Below are 10,181 nucleotides of genomic sequence, written 5' to 3' on the forward strand. Positions count from 1 at the left end.
TAACTCTCAGATAATTGTGGAAAGATCTCCCCTCCAGGTCTGCCCACTTTAAATTTCAGAGAAGGTAAATCTGTTAGGCTTCTCTGCACCTAGGCAGAAAGCCTTTTTATCTGATTTTCTACCAATGATATTCTCCCTTCTGCTTCCTTCACCCATCCTGTCAGTGCTTGCAGGGAGGTAGTGGAATCTCCATCCATAGAGGTTTTTAAAGCCCAGCTTGACAAAGCTCTGGCTGAGATGATTTAGTTGGGGTTGGTCCTGCTTTGAGCAGGGGGATAGACTAGATCAGGGCTGCCCAGAGGATTCAGGGGACCCGGGGCAAAGCAATTTCAGGGGCCTCGTCCATAAAAAAAGTTGCAATACTATAGAATACTATATTCTCGTGGAGGCCCCTGTGGGGCCCGGGGCCTGGGGCAAATTGCCCCACTTACCCCCCCCCTGCCCTGGGCAGACCTGGACTAGATAACCTCCTGAGGTCTCTTCCAACTCTTATCTTCTATGATTCTATCTGCCCCCTGGCCAGACCGCAGAGCACCTCCGGCTCTGGGCAGTCTCTGCTTCCCACCACCTGTGCAGCTCCACCTATCTCCCTGGTGCTGAGCTGCCTGGGACTGGTGCAGAAGCCAGGCCAGTCTCAGCCAGTTGATGGGGGGCAGTATAGGGGGCTTGGCTACGTCCCTCCAGGCAAGTGGATCCTGAGGGAGGCTGACTGGTGCAGGCCCTGGCCTGGCTGATCGCGCCACTCCTGCAGGGCCAGAGTGATTCTCTGCCCCGGAACCAGTCCTGGTTGCACTGGCAGCTCAGCCCGGCAGACACAGTCACCTCCCAGTAGGGCCGATGAGTGCAGCCAGGAGGCAGGGCATGGGGGAGTGGGTCTCTGGGGGACGTGGGGAACTGTTGGGCTATGAGGGAGTGGGGAAGATCTGTGTGTTGGGGCACTAGGGGTGGGGGTTCTGTGTGGGGTGCTGGACAGTTGTGCTGAGGCTGTGGGCAGGAGGGCACTGGACGGGTTGGTGGTGTGCCGGGCGCCTTGCAATTGCGGCAGGGTCTGGGGGGAGGTGCTGGGCATAGCGGGTCCAAGGGGGCTCTGGCTATAGGGAATCGGGGGAGGGGAGGGTGTTCCAATGTTGGGCGGGGGCAGGGGGGATGTGTGGCACGGCATAGCCTGCCCCACGAGGGGAAGGGGCACGCTGGCAGCACAGGGCTGGGTGGGCCACTGTGCATCTGGCAACTGCTGGTTTGTAAATAGTGCCCTAGCACTGGTCTGGGCAGAGCGGGGCCGCCCCTGCCATGCCATACCCCTGGCTGGCCCCTCACTCTGGGGTCCGGCTCCCCCTGCACCATACTCCATTGCCCCCATGGGGGCCCACAAATATGTTTGATGCCAGGCCCACAAAAGGTTAATCTGGCTCTGCTTGTAAGAGAAACCGCTGCTTAAGAGCAACACTTTCCCTACTGTGAATTGTCCACTCAGCAACAGAGCCACCGCATTAGTGCAACATTGGTGACGTCACATCCGGGGGTGGAGATTCAAAGTGAATATTTTCACTCCCCTCCGGACCGTGGCCCTTCAGCGCAGTTCCAGGGCACACAGCCCCGTCCACTTGCCCTACCTGACAGAACCTGCGTGGAGAGCATGTGAAGGGAGAAGTTTGGAGGGAAGGTCTTGTTGGTGTCATCAGGCATCTGTATTAGGCCTGAATGAACCAAAGTTATTCTATGCTTGCCTAGAGGGCCCCCATGTTAAACTCTAATCGACCTTACAGGCCAGTAACCGAGGATGGAATGTGTAGCAGCTAGTTATCAGTGCAACACTGATACCAGGACGCAATAATGAGGCCTGCTTGCACCTGGCTAAGGGGGGGACAGAATAACAGATCAAGGAAAGTAAAACAAGATAACTGTTCACAGAAGAGTTACTAACAAGCTAAAGTGGTTTTTGCCAAGTATGACTTAACTGCTTAGTGTAATTGCTAGCCGTATAATGTATCCGCTATATGGGAAATAGGAGGGGGGGTAGAGGGGGAGGAGTGTGGGGGTAATGGGAATGCTTAGCTGAAGTTATGTATAAAGAGAGAAAACCGCTTGTATCTGTGTGCTTGATCTGAGACGTGTCTGTGTCTCCGAGCACCGCTTTGAGATCTCAAATAAACTTTGTCTGCTTCTCCACCTTGGTGTGTTTATTGGAGCGAAGCACACCGGGCAACGAACCACTGTTGCTGTCCTCGGGCCTCTGTGCCGGCAACAGTCTGGAAGAGAGGGATTTTTCAGGAGCTGGGGGAAGCTGGGGTTGCAGCAGATGTGCAGCTGAAAGGGTTTCTCTGCCCTTCCTCAGCATCTAGTTTGCAGGCAGTGGTGGGGGGTTGCTATTTTGCAATGGAGAGTTTTGGGGACTCCCCCATACACTGAGCTGTCCCCTCCAACTTGGTTGCTGGCAGCAGGGTGTAGATGTGCTATTTCGTAGTGTGGGATTGGGGGATCCGCCTCCCCAGGGCAGTGTCCCCTTCCCCCCTTCTGTCTCTGCTGTCTATGCTAAAAAACATGTAAAACAGGTCTTCAGCGGCACTGAAGGAATGACCCGCCACTGAAGACCTGAGCCAGGAAGGGATTCTCACTGGGCCCTGTATGCTAGAAGCCACCCAGCTCCCGCATTGGAGGCTGCACACAGTGCCCCTCCCAGACATCCATCCCTTGCCAGGGGGAAGCATGAAGCTGCCAGTGGGAACATCCTCAGCCTGTCCCTGGCAGCCGTGTTCGCTCAGCTGTTTTGCCAACTGGGGACTCCCTTTCCAAACCCAGGGTTCCCCTGCGCCATTCCCACCAAACTCGGGGTTCCATCACCCCACACCCCTCAACTTCCCCCCCAACATGGTTGCCCCATCCCTTTTGAAATTCCCTTAATTCTCCGTACACCTTTGGTCAGATGATACTCCCCATAACAGCAATAGCTGCTTAGGTGCAACATAACAAAAAGGCACCAAAATGTTGCTACTAAAGAGCATCTACTGTAGAACGGTTACTGAATGCCAGTGGCATGTAGAATGGTTACTGAATGCCAGTGGCATGCCACAACATTTTAGTAAGGCATGCAAGTCTACATTTGCATATAAAGGCATGACCTCACACACATGGTGTGTGCATGGTCACACTGTGTATGTTCTACAAAATGGCATCCTCCATAAATGTTTGGGGGTCAGATGGAATTATCCCATGGGTATAGATAGTCAGGAAGTCATAGTCAAGGCTTTCATGGGCAAACAAGGCACGTGTTACATATTTTGATCGCACACCACTGCTGGACTCTGTTGTTATGTTTATGTTGTGTTTACCCTGGTTAAACAAGAGTTTAGTGGTTTTTCAAACCCAGAAGTTGGAGGCATAGTCAATAAATAGGTTTTGAAGAGATCTATAGGGCCCTCAAAACAGAGTTAAGAAAAACAGTCAGAATTGCCTGATATTTACAGGCAAGTGCCCTCTGAGGACGCTGAAGGTGTTGAAACCAATCTAGAAGAACGTCCCCATACCCACATCTATCATCGGGGTTTGTTGTTAGCCCCATAAAAAAAAATAACCAACTAGGATGTGTGCGTGTAAACAACCAAGGTATTTATTAAACCATCAACGGTTCTAGACAAGGTAAACCAGAGGTAAACCAAATGAATAGGAACACAGGTAAAGCAAGGACCCCCACAACAGGTGAGATACGGTAAGTAAAGTACTGGCAGTATGCTGACTGTTACTGAGGGTAAATTCCCTCCCCTAGGATAGGACCCAGGTAAGAGGATGGAAGATCAATGGACCTCTACCATGTCTTGCAGCTCTGAGGACCCTCACGACAACAGGACAGCTCCAGACTCCATACAGATAGGTGGAACCCACACGTAAGGAGTGGACCTCAAGATCAGGCGATGACAGCTCTGCCCCAGCAATGACTTGGCTTGTACTCCCCCTGAGACGTCAGGGGTGTGTGTTTGTCCTCAGTGAAAAAATGTCTGCTGGTGACACACTCTCTGCATGCAAGTGAGAATTACCCTCCCACAACCAGATGAATGAGTGCAGTGCTCAGCATACTCCTTTGAGGCAACCTAGAGAGCTGAGGTATCTGCTGTGCTTGCCAACAGTTGCAGCAGCAGCACCTTCAGACTGTGCCACTCAGAAGGGGCAAGGGCAGACCCTTCCCTCAGATGTGCTAGCCCTTATTTTCCCTGCCGTTACTGGGCAGATCACAGGTCTCGTGGTTTGCTTGGTTTCCCGCCTTTCAGTAGAAAGGGCAGGAAACTACACTTGAAGAGGGGGAAGAAGAGCAGCCAAGATGGATTCCCAGTTGTTGTTTAAGCATTTCAAGATGGCGAACCTATGAAGATTTTCCCCTACAAAGGGGTACCAGGTCTACACTAGTGACCAGAGACACCAGTTGAACAAGGTGTATGCCCAGGAAGGGAAGCCCAGGAAGCAACCAGAACTTTTCTAAGGAGGGCCCAGGTAGAGACCTCTCTCTAGCAGGGTGTCTGTAATGGGATGGAGAAGAATGTGAGGGTGCAGAGTGCCCCAGATGCATGGCTCTGAGCAAGGCTCACAGAGGGCAGAGACAGCCATAGGCAGGTTTGCAGGGCTTCAAGCAAAGAAGGAAGTGCTGGCACATGTTGACTCCTAGCCCAGCTCATGGAGTTCAGGGAAGTGCTGGGACCTCCCCTCCCAGACTGCAGCTCCACGACTCTGGCAGGGAAGGGATGTGGGGGAGCCCGTCTGTTACCTCCTGTACAGGCAGTAGGTCCACTGCTGCAGGGCCACCTCATGTTGCTGTACCTGGCATGGATGAAACAGTAAGCTGTGGCGCTGGGTCTCTGCTCTGAGATGGCCAAGTGTTGGGGGGAAAGAGGGTGGATGAGCCCCCCTGGCCCTCCCACCTCTGTTGTGTCCCTGGACAGGTTGTGATATATAAGGGGTAGTGGTGGGTGCAGAGATAAAGATCAGATGTAGCGGAGCATTTGGGAGCATGGAGGTGTCTGGATTTGGGCAAAAGGGTGTGGACCTGTGTGTTAGGATGCTGCCCAAGGAAGTTGTGTTATATGGAATGTGTGAGAGGGTGGTGGTTGGTTCTCTGGCAGGTGGCAGGGTCATTCGGGTTGCTGGGTAAAGAGTTGTATCACATGGGGGATATAGACACAGAGGGAGATGCAGCAGAGCAAAGTAGTTTAACAGTATGTGTGGGGGCTCTCATACCCATAGCAATGAGCAGCATGAAGTTTACATGTGTTAAGTAAAGCATAAATAGTGCTTCCCAGGATCAGTTGGATCTTTGCATATATTCTTTTGGTATTTTTCCCAGAGCAAAAAATACAAGTCAACATGTTATGCTTTTTAAATACTCAATATTTTAGTCAATCTTGGCCTAGAGTTGGATGCCTTGCAGAATTTTACCTTTATAGGGAAGCTGAGTGAACCAGACTGGTAGTACCAGGTCACTGGCAAACACTGCAGTATTTTAGATCCACTAGGTTCTGCTGAACCTTTTCATTGGCTGAAATCTTTACATTTTCCAGAAGGCTGGAAGGTGGCAGGATCTTATTTTAAACAGAAACAGAATGTACTGGGGAGAGGATTTGAGGGGGAAGAGGGCAGGGCCACCAAGAGTGGGTTCAGGCCCCGCTGAAAAAAAATTTGCAGGCCCTCCAGCAAGGGCGGACCGGCTAAACAAGGCCAACAAAGCCGGGGAAGCCGGCCCCAGGCCTCCTTCTGGACTGCCAGGTCCCGGTAATTTGTACTGGCTCCCTGCCCCCCTCTCGTCGGCCCTGGAAGAGGGGAGGGAGAGAGGAAACACAACAGACTAGAGTTAGAGAAACTATTTTTTTTTCAGTTACCTACTGTGACTAGAGTCCCAGGGGGGACCATCTGAGGTCACTCAATTAGTGTGAACTGCAAAGAATGGGGCAGACAATCCCCAAAGCTGGTGGATATTTTCAATACTTAGATTCACCAAGCCAGCTTCTTTATTACCTCACTGGTTGCCCAGAAGCCAACAACACAGTTCCCTTAAAGTAACCCAGCCTCAGGCCTCCACCTAGTTACCCAAGTCAGATACGATGAGGACTAATGAAAATCTTATTTCATCATATAAAATAAAAAGTTCTAGCAATCCCAAAGATTGGACACATTGCCTCCAGGTTAAGGAGTATTCCAGACCAGATCTTACCCAAATACATGCTTATAGCCAATTATTATTAATGAAACTAAAAATTATTAAAAAAGAAAAAAGAGAGAGTATGGTTAAAAGATCAATATACATACAGACATGAGTTCAATTCTTGAGGTTCAGATAAATAGCAGAAATGGTGAGCTTTGTAATTGCAAAGAGTTCTTTAAAATTTAGTCCATGAGTTATAGTCCAATGTCCAATATCATATTCAGGGTGTTTCCAGCTGAACTGGGGCCTCAATTTTGCGATTCAAACTTTCCTTCAGATAGGTTGTATATCCTTGATGATGCGCTGGAGACAGGTCCGGCTCCAGGGGTTTTGCCGCCCCAAGCAGCCAAAAAAAAAAAAAAAAGCCGCGATCGCGATCTGCGGCAATTCAGCAGGAGGTCCTTCACTCCAACTGGGAGTGAGGGACCCTCCGCCGAATTGCCGCCGAATACTTGAAAGTTCTGCCCCGCTCAGGAGTGGCCGCCCCCAGCACCTGCTTGATAAGCTGGTGCCTGGAGACGGCCCTGGCTGGAGAGGTTTTAGTTGGGGGCTGTAGGTGATGGCTAGTGGCGAGGAAAGAATTAAGTGAGCCCGAAGAGCGGAGGCAGGATGCGATGCTGAGGCTAATGGGGGAGGAAACGGACATGATGAAGCATCTGTTGGAGCTGCAGGAAACCCAACAAGGGCACAGACCCCCACTGCATCCATTGTATAACCGCCTCTCCTCCTCCCCACGTTCCATAGTCTCCTTACCCAGATGCCCAAAAACGTGGGGGGAGGCTCCAGGCACCCAGCCACTCCACTGCACAGGATGGCCCAAGCAACAGAAGGCTGTCATTCAAACAGTTTGATTTTTAGTGTGCCTACAAATGAAATGTGGCTTTTTCTTCTTCCTCCTCCCCCCCACCCACCCCACCTTGTCTTTTTTTTTTTTTTTTTTTTTTTTTAGAGACAGAATGCATGGTTTCAGTTTTCTACCTTTTAAGGGGAGGGTGGTTGGCTTACAGGGAATTAAAATCAACAAAGGGAGCGGGTTTGCATCAAGGAGAAACACATATAACTGTTACACCGAAGCCTGGCCAGTCATTAAACTGGTTTTTGAAGCCTCTCTGATGCGCCACGTGCCTTGCTGTGCTCTTCTAATCGCCCTGGTGTCTAGTGTGAAACGATTGTTTGCCGTTGCTTTCATGGAGAGAGGGGCAACTGATGACATGTACCCCAAACCACCCACGACAATGTTTTTGCCCCATCGGCACTGAAAGAGAAAAAACCCCACACAAACAAACAAACAAAAAAATAGCCATAGTGTAGTCCAGTCAGTTCAGAATATGAGAGCTGTTAATCTTTCCACATATGTTCCAACTCCCAAGCAAGTAAAATGAAATTAATGGAAATGGGAGTAAACAATGGCCTGTGTCTACTCCCAAGCACCACAGAAACCACTTGTTGGTGTCTGGGGTGCAAGAGTGACAAAACTGAAGCTCGGATTAAGGGGTGGCCCTTCTGCTTCCATTCTTTTCTGTGGCAATATACAAATTAGGGAGGAAAGTGAGTGAAAAATCACTTTTTCCCCTTGTTTATTTCTGTTTTGTTTGTTTATTTTTATTTATTCATCGTTGGGTTGTTGGGTTTTTTTGTAATCTTTTCCCATTGGCTGCTGGAAACAAACTTAAAGGTGTAATGTAAGCAAGTTTGACAAACCCATGTTCTCTGAAATGGTGGTTGAAGCATGAAGGGACAGGTGAATCTTTAGCACATCTGGCATGTAAATATCTTGAGATGCCGGCTACAACAGTGCCATGAGAACACCTGTTCTCACTTTCAGGTGATAATGTAAACAAGAAGCCGGCAGCATTATTTCCTGTAAATGCAAACAAACTTGTTTGTCTGAGCGATTGGCTGAAGTAGGACTGAGTGGACTTGTAGTCTGTAAAGTTTTACTTTGTTTTATTTTTGAGTGCAGTTATTTTTTGTACATAATTCTACATTTGTAAGTTCAACTTTCATGATAAAGAGATTACACTACAGTACTTGTATTAGGTGAACTGAAAACATACAATTTCTTTTGTTTTTTACAGTGCAAATATTTCTAAATAAAATAGATATAAAGTGAGCACTTAACACTTTGTATTCTGTGTTGTATTGAAATCAATATATTTGAAAATGTAGAAAACATCCACAAATATTTAAATAAATGGTATTCTATTATTGTTTAACAGCATGATTAATTGTGATTATTTTTTTAATTGTGCGATTAATTGCGATTAATTTTTTTAATCACTTGACAGCCCTAAATGTTTACTTTCAAATAGAGCAGACTAAAATCAGGATTACACATGAAACAAACAAGGTGAAGGTTTCACTATTTATCTTTACAGCTTCCATTTACTGTTTCTATCAATATCCTCTTTATAGTAAAATGATTTTGTTGCTTATACATTTTTTTTTAAATAACAAAGGTGTTGTTTTAGGAAGTGACTAAAACAGATAAATTACTTTTCTCACTTTAAATTCGCATTTCTTTAGGGTACATCAATTATTTCTAACTGTTTTAGAGCCCTATCCATAATATAATGTGAATCTGTTGAGACAAACCTTACTTTTCTAAAACAATCAATGGAGATTCTGCATAGTAGACATTTGCTTGTCACCAGTTACAATCTGGTCAAATATTATTCCGTATCTTTAAGTTTGTTTATTGTATTACCACATTTTCAGGACAGTTGCTGCCCAGTCCTTTAGGAGCTGATTGTGGCCTAGTTTTCACTGATTAAAATCAAGATAATCAAAAGCAACTTCTGGCTACTGTTACCGGAAAGAAAGAGAGGTTGCAATTCCTCACATTTTGTTGTGCCTGTATCGCAGGATAGTGATAATTCAGCCATTGTTTTTTGAATTTTTAATTTACTCTGCCAACAGGCTTTGAATTAATTTAGAGGTTCTGTTACTTCTTGAGAAAAATGAATGACCAAACACAAAACTAAATCACATTGAATTACTGCCACAGAAAAGATTAAAGTTCTCTCAAGAATTTTTTTTCTCCTGACAAGGGTGGCATATATAACATGAAAACAAAATATAATACAGATACAATACAGATAAAAACAGATAACTTGAAAAATGAATTATTCAGTTTATAAAAGCTAGTTTTGCATAGTACTGTAGTAAATTTACATAGAAAATGGACTTTTGTTTCTTAATTATTATTATTACTATAAAATCGTTTCTCTTGCTATAAATCTTAATGAATGCTGATATAAAAGCATACATCTTTCTTCTCGTTCAGACTAAAACAATGCATAAATTTCATTAGTTGTCAATTTTGCTAAAGTATTTAACAAAAAATAAGTTATTTTATTTTATTAGGAACAATTAATTCAGAGAGCATCAAAATGACCTTTCTGCTCTATTTGAACACCTAGACAGATACAGTGAGACAATTACTTCCATATACATGTCTGGAAATTTAACATCCTTCTACAAGTCTTTAATCAGATCCCTGTGGCATTGCATGGGGGTCTATTTCAGCAGAATTTAGTATTTTTAGAAGATAAAGAATTTGGATAAGGGAGGCAGTTCTTAATCCATACTCCCAGTTCAGGAATGAGATTGTGTTACTTCCTTCTTTTCAAAATCAATTTATATTAACAACATACATTCAAATAACTGGATTTATACCCTGAATTGGAGAAAACCCTCTAAAGAACAACATTTCATTGTAGTTGTGGTTTTATTGCCAACGGTAAAGTTTTAATTTACAGCGAAAAACAAAAGTTTCCGTCTTCAGAGGTCTCTCCAGCTCTAAGTATCGGGGTTTATTGGCTCTTCTTTACCTCATCTTTATTCTCTCCTGCAAAAAACTCTACTGAATGAAAATACCCTCTTTCACCTTCACCCAGCTAAGAAATAAGGTAATTTGGTGATAGATATTTTGCAAAAAATACACATTTTTCACTCCGAAGAAACACAAACAGAGAGGAGAAAAGAGCTCTTTTTG

This window comes from Mauremys reevesii, linkage group 1, assembly GCF_016161935.1.
Source record: "Mauremys reevesii isolate NIE-2019 linkage group 1, ASM1616193v1, whole genome shotgun sequence".
Classification (NCBI taxonomy): domain Eukaryota; kingdom Metazoa; phylum Chordata; order Testudines; family Geoemydidae; genus Mauremys; species Mauremys reevesii.